The 25,534-nt window shown below is 41.1% G+C and overlaps 1 pseudogene; it reads left to right on the top strand.

Moving 5' to 3' along the window:
- The first annotated feature begins 462 nt into the window (after window positions 1-462).
- On the top strand, window positions 463-24,198 carry LOC101429490 (cell division cycle-associated protein 7-like; annotated as a pseudogene).
- The last annotated feature ends 1,336 nt before the right edge of the window (window positions 24,199-25,534 follow it).

The raw sequence follows: 25,534 nt of genomic DNA, 5'->3' as shown, positions 1-25,534 counted from the left end.
TATTGTTACATAAATTATGCCTCAGTAAACCTAACCATAAAAGGGAGGCGGTGATTAGCGGCAAAACCCTCCACATCCCCCAGGCAAGCTGGGACTCATGGGGATCTTATTACACTGAGATTTAAGTCTCTGCCCTTGCAAAGAGAAAAAAAAAAGTATCTAATGCTGTGGCAGTTTGAGATTATTTTAATGAATCCCAAATAGAGAAGTATGATGTTTGTAAACTTAACAATTCCTCTGGGTTTGATACCCTTTGATTGCATTAAATTCAGTTGAAAGGCCTTTGATTAGATTACTTGATAAGATCGACTTAGGGCTTTTGATTGGACTACATCAGTGAGGCATGACTCAGGTTCAGTCTCCACCCCCTTGCTGGGTCTGTAAAGAAAGACATGGAATCACATAGAGAGAGGAAAAGGAAGATGCCATATTTGATCCCACATACAGGAAAAGGAAGCCACCATGTTTGATCCTTCCATGCAAGAGAAGACTAGAGGGTTGTTTAAGCACAAAACTCAAGTGGTGGGGCCCATGGAGCAACTCGAGAGGAGACGAGCCCCGCTATATGCCCGGTTGCCCTCAGCTGAGCTCAAACTTCTGCAGAGCTTGGCAGCCATCTTGCTTCAACACGTGGCAGCTGACTTTAGTGAGAAAACACCTATTACAGTGTCTCTACTTGGACTTTTCACAGCCTTGGAATTGTAAGTTTTACCCCAAATAAATTCTTTTTATAAAAATCAACCCATTTCTGACACTTTGCACCAGCAGCCCTTTGGCAAACTTAAACCCATGCCATGGAAGGAAACAAAGTCCATGCCCAAGTGGTCTCACTGTTAAGTCCAGAACTCACTTCTGAGATGGGGATGAGGTAGAGACCTGCGGCTAAGCTCCTGAGTTTCCCTTCCTACACCCTCACTCCTGGTGAGGGCTCCTTTGACCACCAGCTAACAGTATGAAAAGAAATTTTTTCTTGGGGACCGCCTCTTGCTTTCCTTCCTTCGCCACAGTGTTTAGATCTTCCTGTCACCTTTACCCCAATACCCAGGGTCTCTTCTCTTAAGCTGCCAGTAAGCATTTCAGCAGCTGGAAGCCCCGTAGGCACTGGATCCTGGGAATAGAAGGGGGAAGGGAGGAAGTGTCATTCAGAGCGCTCTGCCTTCAGGGTGTGAGATCTGCAACTAATCAGACTTTTCACAGGCACCAGTATAATAATTTTACCTGCACTTCTTAAACCCTAACACAATTAAAGAGTGTCTATTTGGGGGAAAAAGGGGTGGTTATTTGTCTGTCCTCTTAGCCTGATTTGTATTGGACTCAAGGAGAAGTAATATAGTAGAGGGGAAAAAAGCCTACCACATAAGTGAAATATAAATGGCAGATACTAGTATTCCCATTTAAAAATCAGCAAACTGTGATGGAGAGGTTAAAAATCACTAACTTGAGTTTACATGCCTAATTAATGAAGAGTCAGAAATAAAATCATAACATTCCCCAGGTAGAGCAATCAGATCCATGTCACAGTGAGCTTAGCCCCAGGCTTAGCATCAGAAACCTATCTTTGACTTTAAGATTTGCTTTTAGACCTTGGGTTATTTACTTATTCTGTCTGGACTTTAGTCTGTGCATTCATAAAATGGTCACAATATTTACTCCCAGGCATATGAGGTTTTAAATTATGCTATGCATGTAAAAACACCCAGGACAGTGTGTGGCAAATATGTTTCTTTCCATCCTCCAGTATTCTAGCACAAACCAGTGGGTGCACTGGAAGGAATTCTGCTCTCAAATGACAGTGTTGCTTGGAGGAGATAATACCACAGAAAATGGAGAGAGGTGCCATCACTCTCCTCATATGCAGGAGATGCTCTTGTCCGTGCAAAATGAGCAATCAGAGTCAACAGCTCTACTTTTCATTCTTCCATGAGCACAGAGCTAAATTCCAGGTGATTAGCAGATGGGACCTTAAGATCTTTATGGCTCCTCTTTCCTAATGCCTAACACACAGCTTGGCACACAGTCTGTACTGAATAAATGACCGTGAGATATACAGATGGTTGCATTTCTATAATCAGTCATTGCATTTTGTTTACTCCCTACTATGGAAAAAAATACTTAATGTCGCATAGTTCTGTGCCAGTGAATATCATTTTCAGAAATGAGGACTCGGGGAAAATTAATTAAGAAGATGCGATTATTTCAGTGTTACATACACAGTAACGATAAAAAAACTCCCAAACTTGACATGTAGCTTACTAATAGTAAGAAATACTGCAATTTTTTAAAGAACATGCTTATTCTTTTGGACAAAATAAATGTAACAAGTAGAGATAGATAGAATTAGCAAAGGTATTGTTTCCTCATTTACAGCTAAATCGCAGTCCGTTATCTGTCTGCATTGACAATATATTCCCTTTGTTCTGTGCATGACTCAGTCATACCTGGGGATCCTTTGTGTTTGACTTGGTTCTTTTATCACACAGCACATTATCTTTTTATGATATTTTAATTCCAAGTTAAAAATATGAGAGGATATCCAATCCGTGGGGGGAAGTATATTCGTGTCCCTTACTATTCCTTACCATTTGGGGGCCTGTTGGCCCAACTTCCAATGGCCAACCTTTTCATGGTTGTCAGAGGGTTGCCTTGGGCTTGCAGAACCCATTTTGCAGGCAGGCAATGTGAACCAAAATTACCTGGGAGTTACTATCCCCCCAACAGGGCAGTCCTTACCCAGTGACTACCTAGCATGGGGTATATCTCGTCTTTCACCCCTGACCTGGATAATTCTGAGGCATATGCTTTGCACCATTTTCCAGAGTTCCCCTATGGTTCTAAGGTTCAGTCTGTAAATGTGGTATTTGCTTAGTGCACCCTTTACTTGCTACCTTCCCTGGCCTATAACACACCTCCCACTGTGTCTGCACTACCTGTGCTCCTGGCTCCTCCCAGTAAACTGCTTATACTTGAATCTCTGAGTCAGGGTCTGGCTCTTGGAAAACTAAAGCCAATACAAGGGAAAGAAAAGAGAGAGAAGGAATACTCTGTGCAGAGCCTTTTCTGTGGCTGCACCATAGAGCCCTTCTTTCCTCAACCATCTTCCCCTCCTGCCAGGATCCCTAGTCCACACAGACTTCCAGCTAAGGTATTTTGGGGAAGAGGAATACTGCCAAAAAATGACTGGTTATAATCCATGATATTTCCACTTGATTCAAATTCAATGTTCCAAAATAAGATGTACTGCCTCCTCTGGATGGGAAGAATTAGAGAAGACAGAGGGTTTTTTTTTGTTTTTTTTTTTTTTTTGGTTTTCTGCTCCTGACAGCAGCAAAGGCTAATGTCATTGCTACAATAGATTTTCAGATTCTTTTTTTTTTTAAGATTTCCAGATTCCTCTCCACTCAAGCACAACAACACAGCTGCCATACCATGTCTTCTTATTTTATAAAGCAGAGGAATATGATTCTCATCTCAATATCCTTATGTCCTTGGCATTCAGCCCCATGGCTGGAAAGAGGGCCCTTGGTCCACATGTCAGAGGAAACCCCTTTGAACTCAAGCTAGTGTGTCCTCACTGGCCCCAAATATTTGGCCAACTAGTAGTTTCAAAATGCCAGTCTGCCTGCTGATACTGCTATGTAATGAATTCTTCATAAGTCCAACAGGAAAATAGAACAATGAAGACAATGTAGAGTTTTTCATAAAGCTAAATGTGTTCAATTTAAAAGAAAAAGAAACCTTTCCCTTATCCTTATATATCTCCTCCTTTGAGGCATCAAAATTTCTCCGATTTCTTAGATGAAATAATGATAAATGTTAGTAATGACTGTTCTTTTTTTTCTATTTGGTTTAGTATCATTTTTGCAATTTTATGGACACATTAAATCCAAGCGTTTAAGACTAGTTTAAGGCCAAATTTCAGAGTAGTCAAAGTTTGACCCTATCACCCCCATTCCAGATACCATCCCTTTTCAGGATACTGCCCCATTCCCCATATCCATTGGTTTCTATATTCTGGCTGCTTTGGATTTTCCTCTAGCTCCTCAGTGCATCCTGAAGGCATCCTTTGAAGACCTACCCCTATCTCTCCCAACCCCCACTGAGATCCCAGTTGAATTTTTCAAGTTACATTTATTTATCAGCTACTAAGTGCTAACTGTGTGTTAGACGCTGTATCAATAGTCAGGGTTCTCCAGAGAAATGGGACCAACAGGATGTATATATCTATGTCTATGTCTATGTCTAGGTCTAGGTCTAGGTCTAGGTCTAGGTCTAGGTCTAGGTCTAGGTCTAGGTCTAGGTCTAGGTTGTCTAGGTCTAGGTCTAAGTCTAGGTCGTCTAAGTCTCATTTTGGTCTAGGTCTAAAAGTCTAAGTCTAAGTCTATGTCTATATAAAGATATTATTATAAGGAATGGGCTCACACAGTTGTGGGGTCTAACAAGTACAAAGTCGTAGACCAGGCCAGAGGCTAGAAATTCCAATGAGAGTGATAATTAATTCCTGAGTCTGGATTCCTTAGGCTGGAAACTCAGGAAACAATAAAGGGTATAGTCTTGAGACAGAACGACTTCTGATCTCTGGAATCCTCAATTATTGCTGTTAAGACCTCCAACTGATTGGATGAGGCCCATCCACATTACTGAGCATAATCTCATTTACTTAAGGGCAACAGATTGTAGATATTAGTCCCATCTAAAAAATACCACCATAGTAACAAGTACACCAGTACTTGACCAAATAACTGAACATATCCTAGCTAAATTGACACGGAAAATGAACCATCACATGTACTTAATGTCAAAAAGAAAGAAAATACTTTCCAAAATGCATGTAACTTAATGAGGTAGACCAGCACCTATGAAATAAATCACAGGAAAATTTTAGAGCTACACTAGAGGAGCAAAGAGTTTATTAGATCAGAGAGGAGTAAATCATTCTACTAGGTGTAGACCATTCTACTAGATGCCGGGAGCCTACATTTTTCAGAAATCAGGAACTCTGATGATTTCTGAAAAAGTTTCCCTGGAGAGAAGGAAATCTCGCTCCAAAAGTATCAAAGCTTTTGAAAGGGACGTCACTTGAATAAGCATGTGGGCATAAATAGTTAAGTGTGTACTCCATAATGACTAAGTGCTAGAGAATGAAATCTAGACTAAATGAAAAAATTCTGCCTCAATAAAGCTTCTTAGCTATTATTTTGTATACACTTCGGAAATACACCAATCAGCTGCCACTTACTGGTTACCAAAGAGGGTAATAATCAGTGATTGTAGACTTAGGATAACTGGAAAAAGTGTTGCTCTCGCAGAAAAAACAATATCAAAGGGGCTGCCATAAGACTTGGACAAGTTTTAAGACATAGGTTTTAATGTCCTGACAATAGTGGAAAATGGAAAGTGTCAGTCTAGCACACTTAAATTCCACGTGTAAACCAGTGCCGCTTTAAGAATATAAAGGCACTTTGCTATCCATGTGTGCTCATTTGTTTCTACTTATTTTTTAGTCCAGAGAATCTTGAAAGGCCATGCAGAATACAATCTCTAGCTCATGTATACTGGGTCTAACAAACCAGTTAGTTCATCCTTTCAATACCCTTTTAATTGGATCCATGAAGGTCAGCATGTTGCAGGAAATCTGAGCCTATTAGCCTCAAGAAAATATTTCTATCCTACAAATGGCCATTGAACTTTAAAAAAAATTAACATTTTCAGTTACCAGAGAAGAAAATTAAAAGGTAAAGAGTGTAAAATGATTTACCTAACACATTGTAAAAGATTAGTGAAAATGTTAGTGTCCACTGTATATAAGAGTATGGGGAAAGAATATTTTCTTGTACTTCTGGTAGGATTGTAAATTTCTCTAGCTTTCCAGAGGGTATGTTAGTAATATCTAAGTATCAAAAGTTTCAGAAAATGTACATCTCTTTTAACCTACTAATTTCACTTGTTAGAATTTGTCCTAAGGAAATGAATGGACATTTGCTGAAAACTGGAAATAATTTAAACATATAGCAGTGGGGTATTGTATTCAATTATGGTTCTGCCATAAAATGGAATGCAATGCATACATTTAAAGACATGAAAAGTTGTTCATGATAAATGTAGGTATGAAACACAGATTACAGAGCAAATACATCTGATTCCATTTGAGTAATATACTTACATTATGCTTAATAAACATATGCACAAAGAAAAACTCTGAAGATTTATAAGCTAATTATTAACCTTGGTGGATATGCTACTGTAGGATTATTCTCGGTGATTTAATCTTTTAATTTAAATATTTTTTATTTTCACACACTTATATGATAAGTGCTAACAGGAGGGGTATACAGCCAGATGGGGATTTTGTTAAAGGCCAAAGTAGCACAGTAGAATAGAAACAAGTGATTGGGGAATTGGGCCAGTCAGTCATTCCTGCAATAAATGCAAAAAGTCATTGGCTCTTCAGTTTTCTCATATGTTATAGGAAAAGTATTAACTAGGTGTTTCCTAACTCTATTCTAGACCATTCCAGGCCCAAGTAAATTTAGAATGGTTATCATGATTTTTTTTAATTTTATTTATTTTTTATCATGATGTTTAAATACCAAGAGAGACACAAACCTGGAATTGCAACTACTAGCAATGAAACCAGATTCATAAGAAAGATATCACTAGAATTTATATTCTCTCTCTCAAAGGCCCAAGGAGATTTAAAGGGATGGGGTGGGAACCCATAGGGACTGCAGTATGTTTTAAATGATGAATTTTGCACAAGTCTCGATGATATCCTTAGCTCCTCTCCCCAGACTGAGACGGTGGTACAGAGATTGTACCCAAAGTAGACTCCAGATTCTTGGGTCTCATCTTACCCACAGGCTGCCACCTGCCCTCTAGACATATGTGGAAGAAGAGTCCTTTCCTTACTCCAGGACAGTGAGGGAGGGAATTAAAGAAACAATAAAATGTTCATCCACATCCCAAGGTAGTTTTCCCACTTCGAACCATTTCTCCAAAAAAAAATTCCCTTCTCTATACTTAAAATGTTTTAATTATTCACATAATTCAAAAATAAGTCCTGACCAACCATCATGTTGGGTTGCCTCACCCCAGGCTGTGCTCTATGCTTCTCTTCTTCTTGATTGTTGAGGTCCCCGTTATGAACTACTCATCTGTCAAGAGTCAGCTCCAACATCAAATTTTACATGAACCTCGTTCTCAACCTTGGTCTTCCTCCAACCTAGATAGAATTGGTTATACCCTATTTGGCTTCCAAATTTATTCTCCAATGAAACCTACAGCATTTTGTGGCCCTTTTGGTTTATATATCTCCTCTGCAAACATTTAAGAGCAGGGCAATTTCTTGTGTTCTTTGACTCTCTTGAACCTAGCATAGATGAGATCATCCAATCCAAGGATAGCTAAAATATTTCATATTCAAGGCCAACCATGATTAGCTGGTTGTCTGGAAAAAGATATTTTCAGGAGCCACCTCCAATGACTGCACCTAGATCTTTAGTCTCATCAGCATGGTACACCACCAGTTCAGATAATTGGTGTCATAATCCATTAATAATAGCTGCTGTGGGCCTAGTAGGCAATCATATTAGAAAGCATAGTTACCAACCACGGTCTCATCCTTCTCATTTTACAAAGAAGGAACTTGAGGAACAAATAGGTGAATTGATTTTTTTTCATGAACACAGGGTTATTTCAGAAGAGCCAGGACTAGATCCCTGGCCTCCTGACTTTAGACCCATGTCCTTTCACAACATCACACTGCCTCAGCTCTTTTACCTTAAACCACAGCATAAAAAGTGGTGTATGTGTTGTGTCTCCTCTCATCTTCATTTTAAAGAAAAGTTGGCCAAGTAATATGGAGGAGAGGTAGTAAGGTTAGTCAAAGTCATGATTGATGGGGTCCACATGCATATTGCTGTACTTCTGTCTTCAACTTGAAGACTGAAGTTTATGAGGCAGGCTAGAGTAGTGAATAAAAAGATGAATCTGGGACCTGGCAGAAAAACACGGCCATGAAACATGTGGCCATGAAAAACATCCCTGAGGGGAGGACCCCACAAGATGGCTGCTAGAAGACCCTCACAAGAATTCCTCATTTGGAAAGGAATTTTGTCTGGGATCAAGGAAAACTGCTGGATATTCTCAAGGGGCCTTGCCATTGGGCCTCCCAGGGGAATTGAGAGGTGGAGTAACCAATCAAAACAACAAACAGCCAGGACTCCTACCCCAAACATTAACAAGGGGCGGGGTAATTAATGGTTTAAAAAGCAAGCAGAGAATAAATGACCCTGTTTTTGCCCTTTCTCTCCCTGCATGGACCAGCATGCAAGTAGACCATGGGATTTATAATCTGTAATGGGAATTTGTAGTCTATAAATCAGCCCTTCTTAGCCCTGATCCTCTCTCTGCCTGGGTCAACCCGCCAGTATACCTGGGACCCATATTCTTATTTTCTCCCATTTCTCTTCTTTCATTTGCTTCATAAACTACTGGCCTAACTAAACTGGCACGTACTTAACATTCTTTTTTTATAACATAGCTGAGAACCCAGAGAAAACCCAGCGACAGTTAGAGGAAATGAGATTATTTTGTTTTGGGAACTATGGCTACCTCTGGACTGAACCACTAATATTCTCTTAAGTTTATCTCTGTATGGGCTAGTGAATTGAACTAGTGGGCAAACAATGTTGACGAGAGTAAGAACCTAAGTGAAAATCCTGGTAAGCCTATTCAATTCCATGACCAGTCATCTTGAAAATATGTGTTATTGATCACAGGAAAGAGAATGAGCTGATTCCACAAAACCCAAGACCATTACTGGAAAATTAAATAAAATGTAAGGGTCTTTATCACCCTACATTAAAAAAAACTATAACAAATGTTACCAAATAACTGTATCAGGCATCACAGCTCTTTGACATTTCCACCTCTGACCTGGAGTCACTGACTTAATGTAATAGAGGATTTCAAGAGGAAAAAGGTCAAGCCAAGGAGAACCACTTAATTTTGGAATAGCATTTGCTAATTTCATGTTACTTAAGGACAACTGCAGATGTTGAGCTTTTCTTCCTTTTGCCCCAGGAACTCCCCTTTTCTCTGCCTGTCTTCCTTTATTTCTTAAGAATTTAAATTTGACCTGTGCTTTCTATAGATAACAGCCTACATATTACCTTTCTATTTCAGTAAACACTTTGATTACCCAGTTTCTTCATTGTCTCCTGAATCCAGCATGTTCATTACTCAGTTCTATGTGAGGAATACACATCTTTCTCTCTTCCCCAGTCTATCCAAATCTTTTCACCCATTCATCAAGGCTGACCTAAATCTCCACTACTGGTAAGAAAACCATCAGACCCCTTCAATTTTCATTATTTCCCCTCTGTTATGCCATGTTTTAGTACACAGTATTTAAATTTATCCTCAATCATATTCTGCCTCAGCAACTCAGATATGCTTAATGTGTGTCCATTTTTTACATCCAACTTCTTTAGGACCATGTCCTATAGTTCTCTATAATCCCCAACATATTTAAATGGGTGTTCTAGAAATATCTTTTAAAGGCATGATTTAAAGGATGAAAAATAAATACATATCCCTGGGCTAGCAAGAAATCATATGTGTACAAGGCCTCAAGCAGAAAAGAAAACAATTATCTTCAGCCTCCTAAGGATGCTCGCCAGTCGTTGGGGACAAATCATGAGCGTGGGTGCAACATGAGTCTGGTCTAGGAGTAGGCCTGCTGCAGGAGCATACTGTACCAAGCAAGCAGGGCACAGGCAGGGAGAAGTAGGACTCAGCTGGAAAACATGAGTGGTCTGACATAAACTTGAGGAAAGGGTCACTGAGACTTTTGGTACATTAACAATTTGTCAAATTGACTAGAGTCTCCTCTAGTACCAATGGCAAGGCAGAAGCTGACCCAGTTGATAAGTTAACCTGGCTCTTCTTGTATGGTGATTCTATTTCAGCCCAGATCAGGCTGTTTACATAGGTCCTTTAATGGGCCTACAGTTACAAGGGAAACTGACCTTCCTCCAACCTGCTGATGAACAGCTGTTAATGGATGGACACCAGGGGTTCTGGCCACACACTCCCAGCAGTCCCCACCAATCCTGCACACTGGTCCCTTTCACAGCTGGATAGGGCAGAGCAGGGAAGGAATAGCATCCAGTAGAATAATAGCTCCTAGTTAACACCATTTGGAGTGAAGCTATTTTAACCATGCTTGGTTTTCTGTAACGAGAATCAAAGGTTAACTTAGGAACTACCATGTATGTTTTGTGGGATTGTTATAAATGCAAACCTGAAACCTGTCTGGAACAGAAGAGCTTTTAAATGAACTCTGGCTATCCCTGCCAGCCCAGGAACCTTGTTATAATACTTATAACCAGACTCCCTTTTTCAAAATGTCACTCATTTAAAATTAGCAAATAGTACAATGCCTAGTACACCATGTATGTTTGTGTGTGTGTCTTGGGAGAGAGAGAAAAAAAGAGGTTAACCTGTTTGGTCTTATATTATAAAGATGTACATAATATTTTGTTATTTGGAGATAATCATTTTACAAACAAAGTTTTTGGGAAAAAAATACTCTAAGGATAGACTCTAGAATTTAAAGATTGATGATAAGTGAGGTATGACTGGGTATTTTAGATGAATTATCATTTTCTACATTGGTGATTTTCTTTACTAAAAGCATGCATTAATCAGAAAATCAGAACTAATCAGAAGAATGAAAGAAATCTTGTCCATTGGTTTTCTTGCCACAGCTCTTCTGGATCTGTGAGATCACTTTCTGAAGCTATGACATCTGGTGCTCCTATATACACCAGCTTGTCCTTGACTACCAGCTGTGGCTTTCCTGGGCTACTGAGTCAGGCTACCTCCTTTCTTCCACCCTCCTGAAGCTTTCATATGTGAAAAGAAAAGACTTAGGGCCCAGTCTCTGGACAGGCAATGCTTAAAGTTGAACAGAGAGCCTTATCATCTGTTTCTTTCAGACATATAAGCATCTAGCCGTGATCCTGCAGGCTTCAGCAAACAAAGGAATTTGGAACACTGTTTTTAGAATTCTTTACTTGTCTAATTCAGGAAGTTAAAGTGTATTGCTTTTAAATAAAGGGAAAATAATAAAAGAATCAGAGGTCATAGAGGTGATTGGCTTTCTTGCTCCATAAAAAGGAGCAAGATGACACTGGGTGACATATTATGGTAGGGCATTAGAAATGAGATAGGAACATCCAATTGCAATTAACCTCTGGAGCTCCCTGTCCCAGGATGTCACTGAGGCCAGGATTTTACTTTCAACAATAGTGTTGGAAGGCAATGTGCATTTGAACCAAATCTCACAATTATACCTGGTGTACTTAAAATTATTAGAACTATCCATCTTCCCAGCTTTGAATGTTAATCTTTTAATATAATTTATTTCATAAGTTTACATAATTTGATTTTGAATAATCGCTATGTTTAGGATTTTGGGCTAGTGTAAAGAAGATGCTCAAAACTGATATATGCAACTCGGTTATAAGATTATTTGTTGGACAAAACAAGGATACAGTAGCAGTAAAGTTACTTGTATTGTTGAGCACTTTGGCAGTTGGGAAGTGGTTGCCTATACATTTTCAAGTACTTTCTACAGCATTCTGAGGCAGGTTATTATTATGCCCATAATAGTCTCTAATTCTCATCTTAGAGAATCGAGGTTCTTACTATACCCATTACATAGATATGGACTACTATTATGCTTATGGAACAGATATGGAATCCAGGGTTCAGAGAGTTTTACTGACTTACCTAGTATCACACAGCAGGCAAATGATAGAGCTCTAACTCCCACTGAGATGTGTGAACTACTAATCTCTGGCCTCATCCTTCATGTTGGATCAGAGACTTCTTATCAGAATTATCCAGAGAACTTATCAAAATACTGATACCAGGATACCAACCTTCACCCCTGCTGGCTCCAATGATTCTGGTTTAATTGGAGACTGGAAGTAGCTGTTTTTTCTAAGAGTTCCTCAGTGGACTCAAGTGTGCAGCCAAGGCTGAGAATCACTGTGTTAAATGGAAATGATCACCCCCTGCAATGTGTAATGTGCTGAACAGGCTGATTCGTGACACTGAGGTTCTTTCTCAACGGAGGAGGATAAAGAGGGGTGTTTTCCGGTCAGTGCTATGTGTTAGTTGAAAAAAGTGACTACCTGCTTGGCATAATTCAACAACCAGTGAAAGATCCTCCCAAATCTAAAATGATCTCTGTCTCTGAACCTTCACTGTGCCTAAAATAGTGCAGAGCTAAAGGGCTGCTGCAGGATTGGGGTCCAAGGGGCCTCTTCTTGGACCAGGCACTGATTATTTCATTTCTAGATCACAGGCAGGTCCCCTGTGGGGACTCTGAAGCTCTTGAGGGTCTTAGACAAGCAATTTTTTGCCAACAAGTATGGAGATACTTCAGTGATTTAACAATCATTATGCAATAGAGGCCTATATTGGCACAATATCATCTCTGCATATATCCCACCCTAATGGTGTTCTGGTAAATGTTTAACAACCAGCTTATTGGGCAGGAAAGGGGAGAGAAGCCTCAATTTGTAGTGTTTACCAATTCTCCCATCATGACTAATTTTAAGCTACCAATGTGATGCTACCAAGCATGGTGTTGGGAAGAGACATGTAGTAATGAACCATTATATAGTAATTTTACTATACAATTAAGACAGATGTAAATTAAACTCCAGAATATAGATAATAGTAAATTATAGTACAATAATTATGAAGTGCTGAACTTTGAATGTTAATCTTTTAATATAATTTATTTCCTAAGTTTACATAATTTAATTTTGCATAATGGCTACGTTTAACAACCCACTGATAAAATTACTGAAAATTTAACAATGGGCCCTCACAAGCTAGTATGAGTAGGGGCTAGCACCCCCACTGATCCCCCTACCTCCCATTCCTCATGTCACTATTTGAGGAAAAAGTTTAGAAGGTCCACAATGAATAGCAGATATCATGCTTAAGAAGGGGAACACAATCATCCAATAGAATCCATACACAATGTACAACAGGTCAACTTTTAAAACTGACAAATTATTTTATAATTTCCTGGGAGATAAGGCTGATAGTAAAGGAACCTCAGGATTCTCATATAGAATATGGGGATAATAATACCAAAACTCTATAAGGTACATAAAGCACAGTGACTGAAAGGCAGTAATCACTAAATGAATCACTTTCACTTTCTTGGAGTAGACAAGAAATTAATATTTCGTATTTGTTAGATCCTATGCCAACACTCCTGAAGGCTGTTGTGCTAGCAAGAAAAATGGCAAATGAAATACAAGAGTTACTGAGGAGGAAAAGTAGTCTTCACCTAATCCATTAGTTGCAAGTTACACAAATTTGTGAGTTAGACAAACACAACAATAGCATTTAGAGCACCAAGTGTTGAGGGGAAAAGGCAAGGGATAGACAATGGGCTGTTGAAACAGAGGGGGAAAGGCACAGGTGCCTGGTACAGGGGGTAAGGAAACTTACACCAGATGGAAATTTGAGTTGCACCTTGAAGACTAAGAAGGAGTTCTTTGGACATTGGCAGTGGGCCTTTTGGCGGCAAAAAAGCCTTGTGCAAAAGTTCGAGAAGGTCTAGAAGGCATGAACAAAAATCTTTTGGTGGACTTCAGATGATGTGTGATGGCCAGATGTAAATACGATTGGAAAGGTCCTTGTCAAGGAGTTTGGACTTTGTCTACAAAGGCCTTAAAAGGCGAGTGAAATTATGACCTACGTATTTAAGAAGACAATAAACACTAGGTACTCTGAAAGCAGTGTTGCAAACATGTACATTAAACTTGTTTGGTAGGGGGGATAAGGGAAGGACTGGTTGGGAGGCAATTTCACTTGTTCAGGAAATAAGTGGGAAAGGCCAGAATTAAACCCTTACTGCCTCTCAAAGAAGTAGAGAATGAGGTGGACTAGAAAAGGAGCTGGAGGATAAAACCAGTAAGACTTGAAGACTGATAGGCCTGTGAGTGGGCAGAGATAGAGGAATATAAGATGAGTCAGAGGTTTCCAAGGTGGATGATGACATAGATTGTGATAATATTAACTGAAATAGGGAAGGCAATAAAAGAACAAGTTTGCAGAAAACAGATGAAAAAGCCCAATGGGAAACCCTTGAACTCAGTGAGTACAGACTCGGTTTTATTTCTGGTTCAGCCTCTACCTTGCCTTGTATTCTTGTAATTTCTTTACTCCAGATGAAGGAGAGCAAATAGAATGATTTTGAAAATGCTAGGGAGAATAATGCAAAAGAATGTATGCAAATAAGAATCTTCATTACCACTTATCCAACTTAAATTTATTTTGTAATGATCCCAGGATCTCAGGAACCTGAGCCAACAGTGTCCCTGTGTCTGGCTTTCTCTCCACCTGACCAGTAGCTGGGATAAGGGGAAATAAGGGGGCTAGAATTCCAGGGCAGTGATGGCTCCATTTTGTCCAGAAAACTGTAAGAAAAATATATATGGCCCCCGGACTTGAGGCCAGGGAATTAAATCTGCTTCCCGTGCAAGGACAGGCTGCCGAGTGGTTGCTGAGGGGCAGGCAAAAGGCCAGAGAAAGGCCTTGAAACAAATTGACCCTCTACTGGGCCAGGACATAACATGGTATCAGCAGCAGGACAGGGCTGGGCTGGGTCATGAACAAAAGGGACAAGACCAGGTACCACGCAGAAAACTAAAGAGGAAATGGGAACTTTGGAGGAATAGAATTAGAAGATAAAACCACTAATAGAAATTGTCAATAAGCCCATGATAATAGGTAAAGGGCAGCTCTGCCCATATCAGAGGCAGCATTCACCCAGTTTATTGTTCCCACTGCTCACCCCTCTCTTTTTAGCAGAGTGCCATGGGATTCCCTGAGAAACTTAACTCAGTCCTAAAGAGCAATTAGTCACCAGAGAGGGCCTCTGGGATGGGTGGACACTCTGGGTCACTAAAGTCCCAGCTGCTTAGTTTATTTCCCAATGTTGGGCCAGGAGTTCTGGCCCTGGGGTATTTGACCAAGACACTAATTAATGCCAGTCAGGGTAATGGCCCCAGACAGGGGTTTACAGCCCTAGCAAATTGCTTATAGAGGCAAGTGCTCATTATAGGATTGGTGACCTGAAAACAATTTTTAAGCAAAGGTGTTTTCCAATTTCTCAAGAAAATAAAGGTGATTATTAGTAAAATTCTACCCCCTCAATCAAATATGTAAGATTTTTAATGATTAAGAAAAATAATCAAAGGTCAAATCAATCTCAAGGATTAATCAACTAAATCCAGGCTCTGTAGGAACCTGTGAACCTTGAGAAAGACACTTCCCCTCTGTGAATCTGAGGCACAGTGTCTATAAAAGGAAGTTGTGTCACAACATTGCTGAGCGTTCTTCTAGGTTGTTTAAGGAATACAAATAGAGCTAGCAGGATTTGAAATGAAGGCGATTATATTTTACTCCCTCATCCAATCTGTATATGCTGAACACATGGCTCTGTGTTGGAAGAGATCTTAGATCCCACAAGCAAATTACAGAGAGAGGAGCCAGCATTTTTGTGGCAGGGTAAAGAATTAGGCATGACTGAAAAAGAAAAATCCTTCTCCAGCCTTACTCCATATGTGGTTCCTTGAAAGAGAGCTCCCACCACACAGATGCCAGCTTGCAACCGTGAAAGTTTTGGGCCGGAACACCATGAGAACAGAGCAATTTCCTCCTCACCAAATGCCTTCTCTGAAAATGGATAGCGAACACACAAAGAAATGACCAGAACACAGGGGGCTTGCTGAATCCCCTGTCAGCTGGCTTGCCAAGGTGCATCTGCCCTGACCCTTGATCGTGGCAGGCACCACCGAGGCCTGAAGCGGCAGCCTGGTACCCCGGGCACAGGGGCTCCCCCCTCAGTACTGTCCCGGAGGTCAGTCTCGCCTTTGTGGCGGGCAATGCCACGGACACAGGGATGAATAACACTTGGCACTTGAAGAAAATGCTTACAACACTCATTTCTTTGTGTCCTCAGAAAAGAATATAGTGTGTAAAATAAGAAAATAGCAACATTTTAAGGAAAAAAAAATACATATCCTTTCTAAGTACTATGGAAATACTAAGCACTTTTAAAACTATTGCCCAATATGATACCTGCTGTACAAAAAGAATTTGGCTGGCCTTTGTCCCCACAGGCTAGGAGGTACCCTTTAAATCCTTGCCCTATCCTGTGATGGGATGGTCTTTATTATTCACAGTGGCTCTCAGAGCCATACCTGACCTTTTATGCCAATGAGGTGACCCAGGGTGGGCCTGGCCACACCAGAGACCAATCACGTGGTTAGCGGGTTGGAGCTCTGAAGCAGGTGCTAGCAGCCTACCCTCCATGGGGAGATTCAATTCCACCAGGTGGGCACTGACTCCATCAGTCACGCCTACATAATGAAACCCCAATAAAGGCTCTGGACTAGGAAGATTGAGTGAGCTACTGGTTGGTACTCCGCATCTGTGTGCTGGGAGGGTGACGCATCCCGACTCCAATTATCAAGCCTGAGAGAGTAGTGGGAACCCCCAAAATTTATTTGGAAACCCCAGAACTGGAAGTTGGGCTCTAAACTGGGGCAGTATCGTGGGCACTGTGCCCTTCTCCTTGGAGCCTGCACTCCTCTGGATAATTAATTAGCACAAGAATCACCTTGTAGTTGGTGTCAGGAGTTATCACAGCAGCCCCTGAGCTATTATTTATATTTAAATTAATTAAATTGAAGACTTCCGTTCCTCAGCCACACTAGCCACTCTCCTAGTGCTCAGGAGCCTCATGCGGCCACGGCTACCATTCTGGACAGCACAGAAGAGAGCATCTCTATCATCACAGAAAAGTCTATTCTGCAGAGCTGGTCTAAAGAGCTAAACAGAACAAAGGACAAAAGTACACGTAACAATAGGCTTACAGGAAATCGGAGGGTGGAGGAAGGATATGAGCCGATGTCTGCAGGGGTGCAATTTAAGACGAGAGGGTGGTAAGTATGAACACAAAGAAGAGATAAAATGGGGGCAAGGGGTTACCTTTTGTTGGGGCTTTACGGGTTTGAGGGTGGCTGGGGAGGGACGGTTGGGTAACGGTGCCCAAAAGTGGGGGGAGGGAGGGGTAGCATACGAACACAGGAGAGGGACAGGAGGTGGTGGAGAGTAAAATGCCGAGAAAATCATAACAAAATATAATAAAGAGGGTTACCTGTTTAGAATGCTCGGAGGGGAGGGTCTGAAGCAGGACGGGCTCCTGGGGAATGTCTAAATGCTCATTCTGCCAGAGTGGGTGACACCATGGGGTAGAATCCCAAGTAGTGAGAGTGGGGGTGGACCCACATCCTGGGGAGGACTGATGCCACCAAATAGAGGGAACTCTATCCCTCGAGAGAAAGGGTGGCCCCCAGGGCATTGGGGCAGTTGAGCAGGTTAGGCCCTGAACACTATTCCATCTATCTCTGGAAGTGGCTCCTCAGGAAACGGAGGTTGGTTGTCACTGTGGGCACCAAGGTGGAAGGGAAAATGGACGCTAAATGTGTGGAACCAAAGTAAATGGGGGACAAGAGAGGAGTTTCTTGAGAGTACAGAAGGATGGATATAAAACATGTAATATTACACCATAACATATAGGAGATGATAGACTGATAATGTAAACCATAATGTAAAACATAGGATAACTAAAAATGTAAAGAACTGTGTATCCTAAAGTATGCACCATAATGTAAGCACAGATATTACCTTGTTAGAAAGCAAATATCTCAGACTCTGTACATCACTTTAAGTAAATATGATGTGAATAGGGTGTAAGAGTATCGCTGTGGAAGGGAAAAGGTTTTGTGATGGATGTATGGGAGTGCTGTATATTGTATATATGCATTGCTGTGGTCTAGGACTCCTATGAAGAAATGCTGAATAATTAGGGGGGGGGAAAAAAAAAAAAAGGATAGGATGTGGAAATTTTTTCAAGTCAACATTCTTTATCTAAGTTCTTTATTTAACTTTATCCAAGTTCTTTATCTATCCTTTAAACCCATCGCTATATGCCATTCCCTAGTAAGGGACCATGACATTATATTGGGCCTCAAATTTCGGGGAGTTCTGGATCACAGAGTGTTTCAACAATGGCAAAGGAGGAATACTGGTATGGGATACCAATGACAGGTGATATATGGCTGACAGGGAGCTATACAGAACATATGTCCAGGGTGCATGGTAATGATTGGATATACTCATGGTGGCAACAATTGGAAACCACAGCAGGGGGGGTACTGGGTTCCTGGCCAGTGGTGCTCTGTCGTGGTCCCTAGGGGAGCAGCGACAGTCTCCCAGGTACAGCGGCGGGGACCGGGAGGGAGTGAGGGTTCAACGGTGAGCCCCTGATGCTAATGACTATGCTTGTGAGCTGATAAACCTAAAATAAGAACAAGGCCTAGAGCAACATTGTGCCTGGGAATTTCCTCCTGTCAGCCTTCATGTTACTCAAATGTGGCCAGTCTCGAAGCCAAACTCAGCATGTAAATGCAATGCCTTCCCTCCAGCGTGGGACATGACACCCGGGGATGAGCCTCCCTGGCAACAAGGGACCACTATCAAATACCAACTGATGATGCAACTGGAAAAGGACCTTATACGGAAGGTTCAATGCGGATCAGCAGAATATCCATGTCTACATAAAATACCATGACTTTAAAATGCTGTTTGACCTAAAGTAAGGGGGAAATGGAAAGGAGAAATGAGTTTATATGGCTACGAGTTTCTAAAAAAGAGTCTGGAGGCTGGCAGAAGGTTTGCCCTCATACACAACTGAGCAGAGTCAGAGAGACAGATAAAGCAGATACAACCCCCAGATAATGGTTCCTTTGAAGGCTAAAGAGACCCATGAGAGTTATGGTCATGGCCGATGGGGTTAACTATCAGGGCAGATGGCCCCTCTTTGGAAATGGTGTTTATGTGTGATGAATCTGGACTCAGATGGGATCTCCCTTCATAAGTGTTTCATGCTAATGTGCCGGAGGTGCAGTTAACGTTGGGGTTTAAGATATATTTAGGGGATTTGAATCTCTGGACCGACAATGTGATAGCCAGGTCCTGAGCCTCAACAGACTCCAGCACCTACAATCTGATTTATTGGACTTACCACACTCAGCTAAGATGGAGTTGAAGAAGGACAATCACCACACCATGGAGCCTAGAGTGATTACAACTGAAAATGGGAGGACTGCATCCAGCATCCATGTGGAATCTGAGCCTCCTCTTGACATAGAGGTGCAATGGACACAACCAATCCAATGTCCACATAGAAGAGGTGGCATGGAATTGGGAAAAGTGGACATGGTGGACGATGGGTAGGGGGAAGGGCAGGAGGAGACGAGAGGTGGAGGCATCTTTGGGACATGGAGCTGCCCTGGATGGTGCCTCAGAGGTAATCACCGGACATTGTAAATCCTCATAGGGCCCACTGGATGGAATGGAGGAGAGTGGGGGCCATGATGTGGACCATTGTCTATAAGGTGCAGAGGTGCCCAAAGATGTACTTACCAAATCCAATGGATGTGTCATGATGATGGAAACGAGTGTTGTTGGGGGGGGAGAGGGGGGGTGGGGGGGGTGGGGATGAATGAGACCTCACATATATATTTTTAATGTAACATTATTACAAAGTCAATAAAAAAAAATTAATTAAAAAAAAAAAACTGAGGAAAAAAAAAAAAAAAAAAGTACACGTAACAATGAGGCCGCGTCTTATGCCACTTTTTACTTAGCAAAAAGCTTCCATTTTTCCTATTTGTTGGCTAATCCTATGCCACTCGTTTTCTTTAGCTTTGGCACTTTACCTCACAGTTTACACTCAGCTGTTAAATAATCAAAGTCACAGCAGTGAAACATAACAGTAGCACCTCTTTACTGTTGAGAAGTGTTCGGCTGCCCTCTTTCCTTTAGGAAAGCCAGCTTTCGCCCTGGCTGCTCGGAGGGCCTGGGCCCTCATGGCTCCTCAGGCCAGCTCCTCACTTGGATCTCCTTTCTGGGAGTGAATTGAGTCATCTTCTCTCACCCACTGCTTTAATTACTTCCCTCAGGTTTTCACTGAATGAGTGACTCAGCAAAATGACTTTTTAAATGAGCTTTAACATTTAGCAATTTAGCCCACATGCAAACTGCGACTGCTTTTTTAAGTAAACATAAAAAGACTTCAATATCCAAATTCATGTTTTTATTGAAAATATTCACCCTCACAGTTAATTACTTCTTCCAATTGTACAGTCACTGTTAGAACATTCCTTAGAGAATTGGCTTTAAGGCACTTCAGGGGTAAAATGATAAAATTCTTTGGAGAGAGAGGTAGCCATCTCCCCACCCTCTCCTTCCTAGGCATCTTCTTGAATATAAGAAATTGGACCTTTTGATTTTCACAAAGCAATGTCTCAGGCCTTCTGACCATTGGAACTGTAAAAACATATCTGCAAAATGCGCTCAGGAGTCTCTCCTAAGGCATAGCAGAGACCATCACAAGGCGTATCCACTTGTGTCTCACAGACATGAGAGGTGTTCATCGTTTTGTCTTCGGCTTTACTGCATAACGTCATATGCAATTCTGTCCAGATTTTGTGGTCACTGCCATGCTGCCTTACACATGTAAATCTGATAATGATTACCCAGGAATAGATTCTGTTTTTCCTCCCTATCATTACAGAGGGGTCTTTTGTTGGCAGAATTGTTTTGTTCCCCTAACACATGTGACTCACCCATTTAAATATTTTAAACCTATATGTTCACAGGTAAATTTGATTCTTGGAACCCCTTCAAACATCATTTGGAATTTGTGTAGAAGTATGACCCTACATGACTATAGAGTTTGGGATTACAAAGATAAGATTCTAAACCAATGGACTAGTTGTTTTTGTTTCTGTTTTGTTTTTTTTTAATATGACTCAGAAGCATGCTCTGAGTTCAAATTTAGAAGCACTGCTTTGAAGGGGATGGCAATTTAGGTTCATTGGTTAAAAACAAAAAATTAAGAGCACCATTATTTTATATTTATACCATGTATATAATATATACTTGTATTCAAAAAACATAAACAGATTTCCCCCACAGGCAGTAAATTACCTTTTCTCTTCCTTTCATAAACACCCCTAAAGTAAACAGCCTTCTTCAGTAAAGATGCCATAACTCTGCAATAATTTATAGGTACTAGAGTCTCTGTTAAAGAACACACAGTAAGATTCCATGAAGTCAAGAATAGGAAAAAACTAATTTTGTATCATTTTCCCCATATCCTGAGGATTCATCCTTGGCTATATACAGAACATAAAATCAGATACAGTTTTGCCCAAAGGATCCATAACCTAAATTTGACAAATAGCCTTGTTGCAAACATAAAGCAAAGAGAAAGAAGCCCTCAGGAGAAAGATGACAACACGTCTGAACATTGTCGGCACCGCCACACCATCTCTCTCTGTGCAGGCATGAAGGATTAATTTGGTGCCACTTGCACAGCTGTGAGGTGGGGCAGCCCTGTTTAGGGACACAGCATCCCCCCGTTGGGTGTTACTGGAAAGGAAGTTTCTCACAGAGTATAGCCTTGCCACTGGCCCTCCTCTGACCTCCTTGAAAGTACCAGGCCTAGGAGTCCATCATGGTGACATTCAGGTACAAACCACACCTCAGCATCTCACTGTTACCCCAGCTCCCATAGCCCAAGGTCTGCACTTGAAAAATGAGGGAAAGGAATGCTCTCTAAGCTCCTCCCAAAAGATACTACCATGACCCTATAAGATTCAGGCTTAGTTCCTTTAGGACAGTGTTTTCCTAATTTGAGAGCCTGAGAATCATCTGGGGTACTGGTGTAAAAAAAAAAAACAATACAAAGTTGCTCTGCAGCACAAAATTTTCAGGGAAGAGGGCAGGGAACTTGAATGTTTAAAGACATTCAGGTGGCACTGCTGTATAACAGTGATGGGTAACTAGCCACCATAACTTTCCTCTATGCCATCTCGTAACACTTGGGCTTTGATCTAACTTCAGAATGAAAAGTAGAAATCAGTGTCTATATTCCTATTTCTCAAATATGTCCACATGCTAGCATTTCAGGACTTGAAGAGCAGAGCCATCTTACTCAACGTTATTTTCCTGTTAAATAGAGTAGTGAATCTCTAAAGTTGTCCAGGGGATTCAATAAATCTACTTCATTTCAAATGAGGGAACAAAAAGCAATCTGTGTTTTAAATCTGTTTGTCTCTTATGCAAAAATGCCAGTGCTTATTTTTCCCCCTGGAAGAAAAGGGTGAGGAGGAAGACATGGAGGAGATGAACTAGAACTCAAACCTGGCAGCAAAATGACCTTGATTACCAGTGATCCCAGGAACTCCATAACAATCAAGGGATTATAGGTGTTCCCCCTCCCAGATGCTAAATAATGACTCAGTTGGATCTGAAGGGATAGAAGGGAAAGCAGGAAGGAGGAGGACTGGGAACACCAACCCAGCTCTGACTGATTACTGTGGGGTGTCCAATGAATGGTCCAAATCAGGTTACTCAGAGGGGTTCAGCAACCTGGCTCAAGCTTAGCCTATAGTTACATCCAATAAAGACCTAATGAAGATTGTAGAGCAGCAGTCTGCTCCAGAAAATAACAACAGTAGACATTAAGATGGCATAGCAGACTTCAAGGCCTCTTTCTGACACACAATACAGACACACAAGTTCCTCCAGCTTGGTGGGACGGCCGCATGCACGGCTGCTGGGCTCTCCATGCTCTGAGCACCAGCCTGGGCGCCCACTACCAGAATGGACATTTGTCTCATATCACAAAAGGATCTCAGAGTATAGAAAAATTTCAAGAAATTCAGATATGTGAAATTGATTTCCATGGAAACCTTGTCATCCTCTGATGACAGTTGTGACAGCTTCACTTCTGATAATTTTGCAAACACGAAACCTAAATTCAGGTCAGATATCAGTTAAGAACTGGCAAATGTTTTTTTATGAGGACTCTGATAATGAATCTTTCTGCGGCTTTTCAGGAAGTGAGGTGTAAGATGTATTAGACCATTGTGGATTTTTACAGAAACCCAAACCAAGGCCAGAGGTCACTAAAGCACTGGCCAGTATTTTTCTTGCTGACTCTGACGAATCATTTTGTGGTTTCTTGGAGAGTGAGATACAAGATGGAATCTGACTACAGTCAGCCAGTGAAGGCTCCTGGACCTGCAGTCAGAACCAACGTTCTGGAATGCTCCGGGTGGCGACGACGTTTCCAAAGCGAAATACCAGGTGGGCAGCCCCCCCTCCCCCAGTCCTTAGGGAATTCTTTGACTGATACCAGCTCTGATTCAGATGAGGGAAATGGCATGAATTTTTTGGAGAAAAGGACTTTAAATATAAAGCAGAACAAAGCAATGCTTGCAAAACTCACATCAGAATTAGAAAGTTTCCCTGGCTTACTCCCTGGAAGGCATTCCCTACCAGGCCCAGTTCACAATCCAAGACACCCCAAAGGGGGACTTCCCCAGGTGCAGCTTCTAAGAGAAACCCTGAATGGAGAGCTCGACCCCTTATCAGGTCAAGGTCACGGCTTCTTGGGTCCCTTAGTGCTCTTCCCACTGAGGAGGAGAAGGAAGAGGAAGATAAGTACATTTTGGTGGAAAAGAGGAAGATCATAGTTGGCTGTATGAACGAAGGTGACTTGCCCAGAAATCGTCACCCAGGATCCATGACCCTTCCACGTGTAATTCACCCAGGGAAGAAATTACAGAGGAAGAGTTAGAGAACATCTGCAGTAACTCTCAAGAGAAGATATACAATCGATCATTGGGATCTACCTGTCACCAGTGTCGCCAGAAAACTATTGATACTAAAACAAACTGCCAAAATGCAGACTGCCTTTGAAACTGTTACAATGAAGAAGTCGAGGACTTCTGGATCCGAACTGGCATTGTCCTCCTTGTCGTGGAATCTGTAATTGCAGTTTCTGTAGGCAGCATGATGGATGGTGTGCAACCGGGGTCCTTGTGTGTTTAGCCAAATACCATGGCTTTGGGAATGGACACGCATACTTGAAAAGTCTGAAACAGGAATTTGAAATGCAAGCGCAATATCTGGAAGATTCACTACTTATCAGTTGATTGAAACCCCAGTTAAGAATTTTGATGATTGGTCCGTTTTATAGGGAATTCAAATCAAGTTAATCTCATTAGATATACCTTCTGGGACACAATAGAGATATATTGCTAGTTATATTTTGCCCTCCTGCAGTTTTTCCTCTGCTTCTCCTTATCCTACCCTCCTATTTCCAACAGTTCTCTCTACTATTTCCTGAATTCTTTTCAAATGACAATTTTATGAAAGTGCATTTGATTTCACTGGTGTTGAAATCACCCTGAACTTCCCACATAAAACCAAATTGGAAGCACGATGATAAAGTAGCCCTTACTAACCAGATCTTTTGAATTCCAGAGAATAGCCCTCCGAATTGTTACATGAAAACAATTTGTGTGATTCAGTGTTCATACTTGTTGACATCTTTAACAGGGATCAAGGCACAAAAGTTTAAAAATCATTTGGAAAAAGTAGGCAATTGTTAAAAAGTGGCGTGTGTGATACAGGCGCTTCTCATGACAGTGTTCCATGTATTGTGCTTATTATGCAAGTGGCCACTGCTGGGACTTGGTTGTTGCTAATTTCTACTACCATGAGGTTAAATTGTGCATTCAGCTACACAGTCATGATCTAAATATTTGTGAGCAATGTTACACTTAAAATCATTGTAAGAAATACATCCTGGGAAATAAGAATGTCAAAACTTCAGGAGTCAACTAATTTGAAATTATTTGTATAAAGCTTGAGTATAATTGTACTTCTTAAGTTTATTTCAGTTCCTATGGGAGGTATGTCAAGTCAATTCTTAGACTGTTGCGTGTAGAAATTTGATACTAATACTAATCTACAGTGCTTTGCAGTTTTGGCTTTCTTGAAGAAATGGTAAGCTAGGCACAGGGTTCATCTTCAAGTTTTAAATGCTTTTTATAACAATGAAAAATGCCTTTTTGGAGATGGCTGACTTTCACAAGTTTATAACGTGACAACACTGCCAGTTTACTTGGTGGGCAGCATTTGGTTACCCACCCACCCCCTTTTATTTTTTCATGAATCAAATCGTTTGGTAGAGGTCAAATCATAAGTGTTTGTGTGTCTATTTTACTTTGCGTGTGTGGCTTGCTGCTGTGCAGGTCCAGTGTTTGATGCCTAATTGGACCTTGAATCAATACATGTAAATAGAGCTTTTGATCTATAATGCTTTTATACAAAGGTTTTTATTTTAATAATAAAATGTTTTGCTCCAGAAAAAATAAATAAGGACACACATACACATACACACACCCCACACATGGACACACACATGCATGTGACTTTTACATTCTACATGACTAGGTTGGTAGATCCACTATCTTTACCCCTTCAATGTGGACTTCTACAAACAGAA

This window comes from Dasypus novemcinctus, chromosome 16, assembly GCF_030445035.2.
Source record: "Dasypus novemcinctus isolate mDasNov1 chromosome 16, mDasNov1.1.hap2, whole genome shotgun sequence".
In the NCBI taxonomy this organism is placed as follows: Eukaryota; Metazoa; Chordata; class Mammalia; order Cingulata; family Dasypodidae; genus Dasypus; species Dasypus novemcinctus.
This window is presented reverse-complemented; position numbering and strand designations above follow the sequence as displayed.